The following is a 14,359-nucleotide window of genomic DNA, read 5'->3' as shown; positions in this document are numbered from 1 at the left end:
AGGCTCAGCCATTCACAAGCAAAGATGGGGCGAGGATCACCACTTTGTGAACAACTGAGTAAAAAAATAGTCCAGCAGTTTAAGAACAATGTTTCTCAGCGTTCAGTTGCAAGGAATTTAGGGATTCCATCATCTACAATCCATAATATAATCAGAAGATTCAAGGAATGTGGAGAACTTTCAACACATAAGCGGCAAGGCTGAAAACCAACATTGAATGCCTGATCCCTCAGGCCGCACTGCATTAAAAACCGACATCATTGTGTAAAGGATCTTACCGCGTGGGCTCAGGAACACTTCAGAAAACCATTGTCAGTTAACACAGTTCGTTGCTACATCTACAAGTGCAAGTTAAAACTCTACCATGCAAAGCGAAAGCCATACATCAACAACATCCGCCGCTGCCTTCTCTCGGCCTGAGCTCATTTGAAATGGACAGATGCAAAGTGGAAAAGTGTGCTGTGGTCTGATGAGTCCACATTTCAAATTGTTTTTGGAAATCATGGACGTTGTGTCCTCCGGACAAAAGAGGAAGAAGACCTTCCAGATTGTTACCAGCGCAAATTTCAAAAGCCAGCATCTGTGATGGTATGGGGGTGTGATAGTGCCCATGGCATGGGCAACTTACACATCTGTGATGGCACCATCAATGCTGAAAGGTACATCCAGGTTTTGGAGCAACACATACTGCCATCCAAGCAATGTCTTTTCAGGGACATCCCTGCTTATTTCAGCAAGATAATGCCAAGCCACATTCTGCACGTGTTACAACAGTGTGGCTTCATTGAAAAAGAGTGCACATACTAGACTGGCCTGCGTGCAGTCCAGACCTGTCGCCCATTGAAAATGTGTGGTGCATTATGAAGCACAAAATATGACAACCGAGACCCGGCCCGGACTGTTGAACGACTGAAATCGTACATCAAGCAAGAATGGGAAAGAATTCCACCTACAAAGCTTCAACAATTAGTGTCCTCAATTCCCAAAGGCTTATTGAGTGTTGTTAGAAAGAAAGGTGATGTAACACAGTGGTAAACATACCACTGTCCCAGCTTTTTTGAACCATGTTGCAGGCATCCATTTAAAAATGAGCAAATATTTTCACAAACAATAAAGTTTATCAGTTTGAACATTAAATATCTTGTCTTTGTGGTGTAGCCATACAAAAGGGTAAATAAGTGCTTCTTATGTCTGGACTTGAAAGTCTCTAGAATCTGACTGACTGTTTTATTGATGCAGGGAGATCATTCCACAAAGCAGGTGCACGAAAAAAGAAAGCTGTGTGAACTGCAGACTTTTTATTCACCCTACTGACAGAAAGTAGTCTTGCACCATGAGAATGCAGAGCCTAGGCCAGTATGTAGGGTTTAATTAGGTCAGCTAAGTAGGGAGGTGCCAATCCATGAACAATTTTATAGACTAGTAGCAGAACCTTAAAATCTGATCTCACAGGGACAGGAAGCCAGTGAAGACATGCCAAAATGGGTGTAATGTGATCAAATTTTCTGCTTCCTGTCAAAAGTCTAGCAGCAGCATTTTGGACCAAATGGAGACCCCTAATGCTGGACTGTGTTAAACCAGAAAATAGATCATTGCAGTAGTCCAATCTAGAAGCAACAAATGCATGAATCAGGGTCTCAGCATCAGCCATAGACAGGATGGGACAAATCTTCGCTCTATTTCACAGGTGGAAGAACGCAGTCCTCGTAATATCTCTAATGTTGAGGTCAAAGGACAACGTAGGATCAAAAATTACCCCAAGGTTCCTCACTTTGTCAGTGTGATGTATGACACACGAGCCTAGGCTAAGCGTTAGCTGGTCAAATTGATGACGATGTCTCACTGGACCAAGAACCATCATTTCAGTGTTATCAGAGTTTAAAAGTAAGAAATTGCTAGACATCCAGCTTTTTACTGATGCAAGGCAATCTTCTAAGGATTTTATGTGGATGAGATTACCAGCAGTTATCGGCATGTATAACTGAGTATCATCAGCATAGCAATGAAAGGTAATCCCAAAACACCGCAATGTGTGCCCAAGTGGTGCTATATAAAGGGAGAAAAGCAGGGGGCCTAAGACGAACCCCTGTGGAACACAAAATTTCATGTCACTAAGGTTAGAGGTCGTGTTATTGTACAAAACACAAAATGAATGGTCAGGTATGATGTCAACCATGCAAGGGCATTCCCAGTAATCTGAAAATGATTCTCCATCCTATCAAGGAGAATATGATGATCCACGGTATCAAATGCAGCACTGAGCTCTAACAGCACCGGAACCATAGTGGTGTCCAAATCCATTGCAAGCAGAAGATCATTCACCACTTTAGTGAGAGCCGTCTCTGTGGAATGATATCTTCTAAAAGCAGACTGTGGCGCAAAAAGATTATTCTCAGTAAGGTGGTCCACGAGCTGCTGTGAAACCACCTTTTCCAGAATTTTAGAGCAAAATTATATCGGCTGACAGTTTTTCAATACACTTGGGCCAAGATTAGATTTCTTAAGTAATGGTTTAATCACTGCAGATTTGAAACATTTAGGAACAGATCCAGAGGTTAATGAGAGATTTAAAATTTCCGGCACAGTCGGCCCAAGAGTGGGCCACAGATCCTTAAACTGTTTTGTTGGTATAGGATCAAATAAGCAGGTTGTGCTTTTTGTATACATTACAAGTTTCATCAGCACACCCAGTGAGATACTATCAAATTCTGTAAATCTAGGTAAAACCTCAGTGATGACACACACCTCAATCGCAGGGTGTAGTGGCTGGGTTAAGGCATGCTGGGATATGTTTAGCCTAATGTTGTCTATTTTGTTCTTGAAGTAATGCAAGAAATCTTGTGCTGTAAAAGGACAGCAAACTACAGGTGGTTGTCCATGAATAACTGTTGCCACCGTGTTGAACAAGAACTTTAAGTTATGCATGTTTTTGTTGATCAAATCAGATTAATAGGTCTGCTTTGTAGCCAGTAGTGCATGCTTATATTCAAAGATAGCATCATGCCACGCGAGGTGGAATACTTCAAATTTTCAACTACGCCATTTCCATTCTAGACCTCGAGCCTTATGCTTGAGGTCACACAGGTAATCACTGAACCAAGGTGATGGTATTTTGGGGTGGGGGGGGGTAATATAGGATATATATATATATATATATATATATATATACACAAACACACACACACACACACGCAATCATGTCGAGTGTAGTTTTGAACGCTGAGTTTAAACTCTCCACAAGACTGTCTACTAATTGGGCATTTTCCAGATGTGAAGCTAAGGTATCAGGCAGTCTAGCTTTGAGTTCAGTTATTACTGAGGAGTTGATGCATCACCCCAATTATAAATAAGGTTGTTGTTCCACTAAACACGGCAGCGAAACTGTAAACCTAATAAGTGAGTGACCAGAGACCACTGATGCAAGAGGCATGATGTCAGTATTTGTGACAGCAATACCATGTGCGAGAACCGAATCCAGAGTATTTTCACTGATTCACAAACAGGAAGTGCCAAATTTTGAGTCCATAGTGAAATAGGAAATGTCAAATATTGAACACTTCCTGGATCGACACTTCCTGGATTTACAGATGAGATCTCGTGGAATCTCATGGGAATTTAGTGGCAAGTTCACAGTGAAACAGGAAGTCCCAAATTTTGAGTCCATACCCAATTATGATACTCACCTGTTTCCAATTAACCTGTTCACCTGTGGAATGTTCCAAACAGGTTATCTTTGAGCATTCATCAACTTTCCCAGTCTTTTGTTGCCCCATCACAGCTTTTTTGAAACGCATTGCAGGCATCCATTTCAAAATGAGCAAATATTTGCACAAAAACAATGAAGTTTATCAGTTTGAACATTAAATATCTGCTCTTGTTGGTGTATTCAATTGAATATAGGTTGAAGAGGATTTGCAAATCATTGTATTCTGTTTTTATTTACATTTCACACAACGTCCCAATTTCATTGGAATTGGGGTTGTAAATTACAATTTAGACATGTTCAATCATGCCCCTCTGTACTGTCACATGAAAATTTCATAAGGACCACAATGGAAATAAGCGTTTATGCGGCGGTGCCGCATGGCGCAAAGCAACGCCGTGATGAAGCCTCACAGGACATGTTCTGGCATGTCCAGGCACATCCACAATTTCTCGGATAATCACTCCATGGAAAAACCACCGACAGCTGTCTGAACGCCATCTCAAAGCCGTCCTGTGAGACCAAAACGGAGGTGGTTTTGTCTCGCTCCAGTAGCGAATCCATCGTGACGCGCGAAGCCTCCGCTCAGCTTTCCATGACAAAATCTCTTGTTAAAAGTGAAATCTGCTGGAAAATGGTTGATGTCCAGCTCTTGTGATAACCAGAGAAATGGCACATGATGGTCATGGATCCAGACAGCCATCCGTTTAGAAATGAAATGGTCGTTCAGCCTGTCGATGGCGGCTTCGGAGCGCGGCGCGCCCCACAGCTGCTGGGGGCTGTCCTTAAAGCGACAGTAACACTCCTTATTCTCTACCAAGCCCGTAACATTTTCACCAAAAGCCAGATAAATTTTTCTAATGGTTTCCAGCTGCCAGTCTCTAACAGTTTCTGAAAAGATTCTGATGGAAAAAAAGCCCAAATCATTCTGCCATTTCCTGGCAATGAAACAACGACGAGGGGGCTGGACCACTCCTCACTCAAAGCCTGCTCACAGGTGAATGACGCAACCGACAGGCGTGGAAAAACTCACGCATGCGCACGAGGGTTCAAGCTTGGCTGACGCAATCACACGTGATTCAAATCCATATGGCTTTTGAAAAAATAATAAGGTCGGATACTTTTTAACAGACCTCGTATAGCATAAAAATAGGAAATAGAATGCGACCTTTTGACCTCTTAAAATAGTTCAAGTTAGCCATCTTTGAACTTGTCCATGGTCTGTGTCCCAAGAATGTTCCCTATGAAATTGAAGACTCTGGCAGTAATAGGACTGGACATCTTTGAAGCTGCATCTACAGACATTCATGGACTTTGTGACACTGTGACACACACACACACCCACTCCATCCTCAACAACACTGTGTCTACTGTGGACGCTTTCCAGTTCCTGGGATCCACCATCTCGCGGGATCTTAAGTGGACCTCCCACATAGACTCCATCAGGAAAAAGGCACAGAGGATGTACTTCCTCAGACAGCTCAGAAAGTTCAACCTACCCCAGGAACTGCTCATCATCTTCAACACATCCATCGTCCAGTCTGTCCTGTGCATCTCCATCTCTGGTTTCCCTCTGCCTCCAAACACGACTGGCACAGATTTCAATGAACTGTCAGGTCTGCAGAAAAAATAATCGGAGCCAGCCTGCCCTCCATCCAGGACTTATACAACCCCTGGCAAAAATTATGGAATCACCGGCCTCGGAGGATGTTCATTCAGTTGTTTAATTTTGTAGAAAAAAAGCAGATCACAGACATGACACAAAACTAAAGTCATTTCAAATGGCAACTTTCTGGCTTTAAGAAACACTATAAGAAATCAAGAAAAAAAAAATTGTGGCAGTCAGTAACGGTTACTTTTTTAGACCAAGCAGAGGGAAAAAAATATGGACTCACTCAATTCTGAGGAATAAATTATGGAATAACCCTGTAAATTTTCATCCCCAAAACTAACACCTGCATCAAATCAGATCTGCTCGTTAGTCTGCATCTAAAAAGGAGTGATCACAACTTGGAGAGCTGTTGCACCAAGTGGACTGACATGAATCATGGCTCCAACATGAGAGATGTCAATTGAAACAAAGGAGAGGATTATCAAACTCTTAAAAGAGGGTAAATCATCACACAATGTTGCAAAAGATGTTGGTTGTTCACAGTCAGCTGTGTCTAAACTCTGGACCAAATACAAACAACATGGGAAGGTTGTTAAAGGCAAACATACTGGTAGACCAAGGAAGACATCAAAGCGTCAAGACAGAACACTTAAAGCAATATGTCTCAAAAATCGAAAATGCACAACAAAATAAATGAGGAACGAATGGGATGAAACTGGAGTCAACGTCTGTGATGAACTGTAAGAAACCGCCTAAAGGAAATGGGATTTACATACAGAAAAGCTAAACGAAAGCCATCATTAACATCTAAACAGAAAAAATAAGGTTACAATGGGCTAAGGCAAAGCAATCGTGGACTGTGGATGACTGGATGAAAGTCATATTCAGTGATGAATCTCGAATCTGCATTGGTCAAGGTGATGATGCTGGAACTTTTGTTTGGTACCGTTCCAATGAGATTTATAAAGACTGCCTGAAGAGAACATGTAAATTTCCACAGTCATTGATGATATGGGGCTGCATGTCAGGTAAAGGCACTGGGGAGATGGCTGTCATTACATCTTCAATAAATGCACAAGTTTACGTTGATATTTTGGACACTTTTCTTATCCCATCAATTGAAAGGATGTTTGGGGATGATGAAATAAATCATTTTTCAAGATGATAATGCATCTTGCCATAGAGCAAAAACTGTGAAAACATTCCTTGCAAAAAGACACATAGGGTCAATGTCATGGCCTGCAAATAGTCCAGATCTTAATCCAATTGAAAATCTTTGGTGGAAGTTGAAGAAAATGGTCCATGACAAGGCTCCAACCTGCAAAGCTGATCTGGCAACAGCAATTAGACAAAGTTAGAAACCAAATTGATGAAGAGTACTGTTTGTCACTCATTAAGTCCATGCCTCAGAGACTGCAAGCTGTTATAAAAGCCAGAGGTGGTGCAACAAAATACTAGTAATGTGTTGGAGCGTTCTTTTGTTTTTCATGATTCCATAATTTTTTCCTCAGAATTGAGTGATTTCATATTTTTTTCCCTCTGCTTGGTCTAAAAAAGTAACCGTTACTGACTGCCACAATTTTTTTTCCTGTTTTCTTATAGTGTTTCTTAAAGCCAGAAAGTTGCCATTTGAAATGACTTTAGTTTTGTGTCATGTCTGTGATCTGCTTTTTTTTCTACAAAATTAAACAACTGAATGAACATCCTCCGAGGCCGGTGATTCCATAATTTTTGCCAGGGGTTGTACCAGTTCAGGTACAAGAAGCGAGCTGTTAACATCTCTGCAGACCCCTCACACCATGGGCACACACTGTTTAGACTCCTCCCCTGTGGTTGACGTTACAGATCTCTGTACATCAAACAACAAGACACAGGAACAGTTTCTTTCCACAGGCCATCACACGGATGAACAATGTAACCTGCCAAAAACTCACTAATTCATATACAGTGAGGAAAATAAGTATTTGAACACCCTGCAAAGTTCTCCCACTTAGAAATCATGGAGGGGTCTGAAATTTTCATGTTAGGTGCATGTCCACTGTGAGAGACAATCTAAAAAAAAAAATCTGGAAATCACAATGTATGTTTTTTTAATAATTTATTTGTATGTTACTGCTGCAAATAAGTATTTGAACACCTACCAACCAAGAAGAATTCTGGCTCTCACAGACCCGTTAATTTTTCTTTAACAAGCCCTCTTATTCTGCACTCTTTACCTGTATTAATTGCACCTGTTTGAACTTGTTACCTGTATAAAAGACACCTGTTCGCACACTCAATCAATCACACTCCAACCTGTCCACCATAGCCAAGACCAAAGAGCTGTCTAAGGACACCAGGGACAAAACTGTAGACCTGCACAAGGCTGGGATGGACTACAGGACAACAGGCAAGCAGCTTGGTAGAAGACAACAACTGTTATGATTATTTATTAGAAAGTGGAAGAAACACAAGATGACTGTCAGTCTCCCTCGGTCTGGGATTCCATGAAAGATCTCACTTTGTGGGGTTAGGATGATTCTGAGAAAGCTCAGAACTACACAGGAGGACCTGGTCAATGACCTGAAGACAGCTGGGACCACAGTCACAAAGATTACATTAGTAACACATGATGCTGTCATGTTTAAAATCCTGCAGGGCAGCAAGGTCCCCCTGCTCAAGCCAGCACATGTCCAGGCCCGTTTGAAGTTCACCAGTGACCATCTGGATGATCCAGAGGAAGTATGGGAGAAGGTCATGTGGTCAGATGAGCCCAGAATAGAGCTTTTTGGAATCAACTCCACTTACCATGTTTAGAGGATGAGAACAACCCCAAGAAAACCATCCCAACCATGAAGCATGGGGGTGGAAACATGACCCATCATGGCTGGGTCTTCCAGCATGACAATGACCCCAAACACACAGCCAGAGCAACTAAGGAGGGGCTCCGTAAGAAGCATTTCAAGGTCCTGAAGTGGCCTGGCCAGTCTCCAGACCTGAACTCAATAGAAAATCTTTGGAGGGAGCTGAAACTCCAAACCTGAAAGATCTGGAGAAGATCTGTATGAAGGAGTGGACCAAAATCCCTGCTGCACTGTGTGCAAATGTGGTGAAAAACTACAGGAAACGTTTGACCTCTGTAATTGCAGACAAAGGCTACTGTACCAAATATTAACATTGATTTTCACAGGTGTTGAAATACTTATTTGCAGCAGTAACATTACAAATAAATTATTAAAAAATCATACATTGTGATTTCCGAATTTTTTTTTTTTTTTTTTTTTTGGATTATGTCTCTTACAGTGGACATGCACCTAAGATGAAAATTTCAGACCCCTCCATGATTTCTAAGTGGGAGAACTTGCAAAATCGCAGGGTGTTCAAATACTTATTTTACTCACTGTACATCACAACTTAAATCTGTTTGTTCAACTTTGCACACATTTTTAATTGCACATTTTTACTGTGAATTATTTAGTATGAGCATGTATAGTATTTATACATGCTCATACAGAGAGAGTACAGTTCAGACCGGAGTCAAATTCCTTGTATTCTTGTAGATACTTGGCAGATAAAGGCTATTCTGATTCTGATTCTTATGCTGAGCACAGACGGGCAGATGCAAAACCTATGCAATACCCGATGGCCATATTTTGATCGCCTTGGGTAAAAATGGTGTCACTGTCGAAACGCTTATGGACCTGACTGTAATAAACTGCTGTCTGTGGTTAACATTTCTGCATTTAAAATCTTACAACACATTCCCATTTAAAATAATGGACCATTTTGATTTTGTCTTTTTGTTCCAGCCATTATCTTTCTGCTGGGCTTCAGGAAAATGGAAAAGTTGGTCGGAAACGAATCAACCTGCAGATGAAGTGCTCTGAAATTACTTTTTGGAGGCTTAACTGGGAGCAGTTATCGTGGAAAAATGGCTTTTTGGGGAATATTTTCCTCAAATGTGAGCATGACTTCAGTACATATGTTTTAGAGGTCATATTATTGGATATTTCATTTATATTTGGGCATCCCAAATAGGCACTAAGACCAATAATCTGAATTTATAAGTTATTTAAAGGTCAAACTGAAAAGTGAAATGCATATTTTTTTGTGCTATGGATGGAAGTTACAATGGTTCCCCACATATAATGTACTATGAAAGTGTCTGAAGCACCTTTCTATACACGTTACTGTTTATTATTCATTACTATGTGAGTAAAGAAACCAATTTAACATTTAGAAATAATTTAGAAATTTAGAAATTATTTTTCTTTCAATTTCATTAAAGAAAGCAGTACATCACTAAAAACCTAGGCCTGTATGCAAGAAGCAGCCTAAGGCTACAAAATAGCTCCTAGTGATGTTTTTCTAAGAAAAATCTTAGCATTTTCCCTTGGTAAGATGAAACTTGTCCACAAAGCGCCTTAGGCTTTAAGAGAGCTCCTAAGGTGCCAAACTGGTAAGAGTAGTGAGGAGGACTTTTAAGAAGCCTAAGAGTGCCTTAAGCAGAGGAGATGGCAGAAAAGACAGAGAAGAAGCAAAGATATTCTCCGTGTGTAGGATGATAGTGAATCAGTAACACAATACCGGCTTGAACTATGTAATTATTTTATGTTAATTTACTGTCCTAATGTATTTATAAATTGTTTAGGTTCTTGTTATCATATTCACACATTAATATTATCATTATTATTATCAGAATTACTGACATTTTATTTTATTATTACTTCTATTTTGTCATTTGATTTGAAATGGACAACAACAGAAATTTCATTGTCTTGTCATGCATGTACATATTTACAATTATATTATGTACTTACATTGAACTTATTAATAAACTCACACATCCATGCACACTTTTAACATGTAGATAATCACATGACATGTGAATGAGATATGTTCAAACATCTTCAAGCTGTGTAACAATTCAGTTTGTGGTGAATTGCATTGAATAATGAAAGACAAGCGAGAGCTTTTGTCTTTTTGGCACTCTGCCACTAGAAGATGCTCTTAGTTTTTCAGATAAAACAACACAGGGACGGCATCAAACACGATACACTTTTCACTTATGGTGACAACATGGTGACACTTAACTCACTAAATCAAATGAACTACAAAAACACAATAAATCAACACTAACAACATTTTTGAACTAACATAAACTACAATAACATTTAAAACCCCCAAACCCAGAACTCCCATAATGCATTGCAGCACATGAATTTACAGGTTTAACGACCAGCCCAGCAATCACTCCAAACTAATTATGCTGAGTATCGTCATCATTAAAATATTAAATTATTAAATTTGTGAACATAATTTAATTATTTTCACGATTACGCATTTCTTAATGCAGTTATATGATTAGTTGATTTTACTGTTCATTCATATGTAGAAGCGCAGAGAGAGTGCATTTATTTTTTATTTCCCCTTCCCTTTCTGTGACAATCAATCACAGCTCTTACAGGACCACGTCATACCTAGCAACAGGATCAACCCTGCCTCTTCACTAAGCTAGGAATTTCTGTCAACTCCTTGCCCGGAGTTGCTCTCAGACGCCTCTTGGGTCTCTCTTAGGCTGGGAGTCCTTGCCAGGATATTTTAGGCTAAGTTAGGAGCTCTTAGAGAGGGCTTTGAGATGCATCTCCTATAATACGATCAAACATGTATCTAGATATAAGGGCAATGATACAATTCAGAGATGATAGGTTTAATTATGGAAACGAATCCCTTGAATCTCTGCTATTCGATTTGATGAAATCCGATACAATTCTTTGGTTAATGTCAGCATTTATTTTCCATGATAAATTACAATATGTTGTGTGGGCCGCTGAAGAGGAGGTACTGCTGGCCCACCACCACAAGATGGCGCCCTGCTTGAAGTGCGGGCTTCAAGCACGAGAGGGCGTCGGCTTTGCTGGAGGTGACAGCTGTCAACAATCAACACAAGCTGTCACCCATCATCACCACTACAAAGACCGGACTGCAACTCCACCTCCTCGCCGAGAAATCAACTACCATTCAGGTAATTTCTCTGCTGACACATACGTTGTGTAATAATCTGAACTTCTGTTGCAGCCGTTTTCCTGGTGGTTTCCTTGTCTGTGGGATTGGCGTTTGGTGTGACAGCGACGGCTTCGCCTCACACTCCAAACCAGATAAGTGGTTAACCAGGAGCTGCACGAGTGTGTGTGATTGGAGCAGTACCGGGTCTGACTGCTGAAGACAGCGGCCACCTGGGGCGCAGGGCTTGGCGGCTCCGGTGTTCTTCAGCTCCGTTGGTGGTGGAAGCTGTGTGGGGATCCAGCTCTTCTCTCTCCAGGCGTCTTCTATCGTCGAGCCTGCCCACACGTCACCTGGTGTATGATTGACAGTCACCATATTGTTATTGTCTGTACGTTGTTGTGCGATTCACAACATTAAATTGTTACTTTTTGGCTTATCCATTGTCCGTTCATTAACGCCCCCTGTTGTGGGTCCGTGTCACGTCACTTTCTCAACACAATAAGCTAGAAGTGGAATTGCTTATTTTCAAATACATTTTTCATAAAACACCAGGGATCTTATTGTGGTTTTACAGCCCAGTCTCACATTTTTTTCATGCCCCGTCACGAAAAGTGCCCCATTTTTGTGACACGTTTTTTTTTTATTTTGCTATTTATAATCCTTCCCCTTCTCTTAACTCTAACCATGATTACAGCATAAGTGTGTCCCCTCCCCTAAACCTAACCATAGCCTCCCATATTCCCTCCATCACCCCACATTTTGTGCCCTGTCATGAAAAAAGCCCTGTCACAAAAAGCGCCCCATTTTTGTGCCCCCATGATAAACCCATAGATTAATGTACTTTTCGCAAAACCACCACAAACTGCTGAGAAACTGGGTGGGGTTTATACAGCTGTGCGGTAGAAAGTCAATCAATCAATCAATTTTTTTATATAGCGCCAAATCACAACAAACAGTTGCCCCAGGCGCTTTATATTGTAAGGCAAGGCCATACAATAATTATGTAAAACCCCAACGGTCAAAACGACCCCCTGTGAGCAAGCACTTGGCTACAGTGGGAAGGAAAAACTCCCTTTTAACAGGAAGAAACCTCCAGCAGAACCAGGCTCAGGGAGGGGCAGTCTTCTGCTGGGACTGGTTGGGGCTGAGGGAGAGAACCAGGAAAAAGACATGCTGTGGAGGGGAGCAGAGATCGATCACTAATGATTAAATGCAGAGTGGTGCATACAGAGCAAAAAGAGAAAGAAACAGTGCATCATGGGAACCCCTCAGCAGTCTACGTCTATAGCAGCATAACTAAGGGATGGTTCAGGGTCACCTGATCCAGCCCTAACTATAAGCTTTAGCAAAAAGGAAAGTTTTAAGCCTAATCTTAAAAGTAGAGAGGGTGTCTGTCTCCCTGATCTGAATTGGGAGCTGGTTCCACAGGAGAGGAGCCTGAAAGCTGAAGGCTCTGCCTCCCATTCTACTCTTACAAACCCTAGGAACTACAAGTAAGCCTGCAGTCTGACAGCGAAGCGCTCTATTGGGGTGATATGGTACTACGAGGTCCCTAAGATAAGATGGGACCTGATTATTCAAAACCTTATAAGTAAGAAGAAGAATTTTAAATTCTATTCTAGAATTAACAGGAAGCCAATGAAGAGAGGCCAATATGGGTGAGATATGCTCTCTCCTTCTAGTCCCCGTCAGTACTCTAGCTGCAGCATTTTGAATTAACTGAAGGCTTTTTAGGGAACTTTTAGGACAACCTGATAATAATGAATTACAATAGTCCAGCCTAGAGGAAATAAATGCATGAATTAGTTGTTCAGCATCACTCTGAGACAAGACCTTTCTGATTTTAGAGATATTGCGTAAATGCAAAAAAGCAGTCCTACATATTTGTTTAATATGCGCTTTGAATGACATATCCTGATCAAAAATGACTCCAAGATTTCTCACAGTATTACTAGAGGTCAGGGTAATGCCATCCAGAGTAAGGATCTGGTTAGACACCATGTTTCTAAGATTTGTGGGGCCAAGTACAATAACTTCAGTTTTATCTGAGTTTAAAAGCAGGAAATTAGAGGTCATTCATGTCTTTATGTCTGTAAGACAATCCTGCAGTTTAGCTAATTGGTGTGTGTCCTCTGGCTTCATGGATAGATAAAGCTGGGTATCATCTGCGTAACAATGAAAATTTAAGCAATACCGTCTAATAATACTGCCTAAGGGAAGCATGTATAAAGTGAATAAAATTGGTCCTAGCACAGAACCTTGTGGAACTCCATAATTAACTTTAGTCTGTGAAGAAGATTCCCCATTTACATGAACAAATTGTAATCTATTAGACAAATATGATTCAAACCACCGCAGCGCAGTGCCTTTAATACCTATGGCATGCTCTAATCTCTGTAATAAAATTTTATGGTCAACAGTATCAAAAGCAGCACTGAGGTCTAACAGAACAAGCACAGAGATGAGTCCACTGTCCGAGGCCATAAGAAGATCATTTGTAACCTTCACTAATGCTGTTTCTGTAGTATGATGAATTCTAAAACCTGACTGAAACTCTTCAAATAGACCATTCCTCTGCAGATGATCAGTTAGCTGTTTTACAACTACCCTTTCAAGAATTTTTGAGAGAAAAGGAAGGTTGGAGATTGGCCTATAATTAGCTAAGATAGCTGGGTCAAGTGATGGCTTTTTAAGTAATGGTTTAATTACTGCCACCTTAAAAGCCTGTGGTACATAGCCAACTAACAAAGATAGATTGATCATATTTAAGATCGAAGCATTAAATAATGGTAGGGCTTCCTTGAGCAGCCTGGTAGGAATGGGGTCTAATAAACATGTTGATGGTTTGGATGAAGTAACTAATGAAAATAACTCAGAACAATCGGAGAGAAAGAGTCTAACCAAATACCGGCATCACTGAAAGCAGCCAAAGATAACGATACGTCTTTGGGATGGTTATGAGTAATTTTTTCTCTAATAGTTAAAATTTTGTTAGCAAAGAAAGTCATGAAGTCATTACTAGTTAAAGTTAATGGAATACTCAGCTCAATAGAGCTCTG

Source organism: Thalassophryne amazonica, chromosome 4, assembly GCF_902500255.1.
Source record: "Thalassophryne amazonica chromosome 4, fThaAma1.1, whole genome shotgun sequence".
In the NCBI taxonomy this organism is placed as follows: domain Eukaryota; kingdom Metazoa; phylum Chordata; class Actinopteri; order Batrachoidiformes; family Batrachoididae; genus Thalassophryne; species Thalassophryne amazonica.
The sequence above is the reverse complement of the archived record's forward strand: the minus strand, read 5'-3'. Positions refer to the sequence as shown.